Raw genomic sequence first — 529 nt, 5'->3', positions numbered from 1 at the left:
ACAGATTAATTTTTTATTTGATTATTATAAAAAAAAAATTTACTCATATTTTCTGGGTCCCACATTCTCTCCTTATATCTCTTTAGGTTTCCAATTTCCATCAAACTCTTAACCATCTTCAACTTTTGACTATTGTCACACTAACCCTCTCGATGGATATGATCATATGAACATGGTTTCCCTGTGAAGCTTAGGGAATATTGGTAGTCTATGTAAAATTATAAATATTTTCACGCGAGATTACATATCCTGCCAAGAATCAACGGAATCTTATTACACTTTATCCAGTTAATAGAATTTGAACTCAAAATATGGAGTATGAAGCAAACCTTGAGAAAATGTGATATTTATATGCAAACCTATTTTTATGACTTTGCCACTTTGCCTATTATTACTAGAGCAAACTTCAGAAGCAGCCATTCTTATTTATATTGATTAGTAATGTTAGTTAGTATACACATTTTATTAATTTCTTTAGAACTTTTTTTTTAACATAAACTTATAATTAAAAATAAGCTAATAGCTAAAT

At 28.2% G+C, this 529-nt stretch overlaps 1 pseudogene; it reads right to left on the bottom strand.

Moving 5' to 3' along the window:
* LOC107611711 overlaps positions 1–420 on the bottom strand; it is a 2,600-nt pseudogene extending 2,180 nt beyond the window's left edge.

The sequence above is a fragment of the Arachis ipaensis genome, chromosome B08, assembly GCF_000816755.2.
Source record: "Arachis ipaensis cultivar K30076 chromosome B08, Araip1.1, whole genome shotgun sequence".
Classification (NCBI taxonomy): domain Eukaryota; kingdom Viridiplantae; phylum Streptophyta; class Magnoliopsida; order Fabales; family Fabaceae; genus Arachis; species Arachis ipaensis.
Note: the sequence above shows the minus strand (reverse complement) of the source record. Positions and strands in the feature narration are given on the sequence as shown.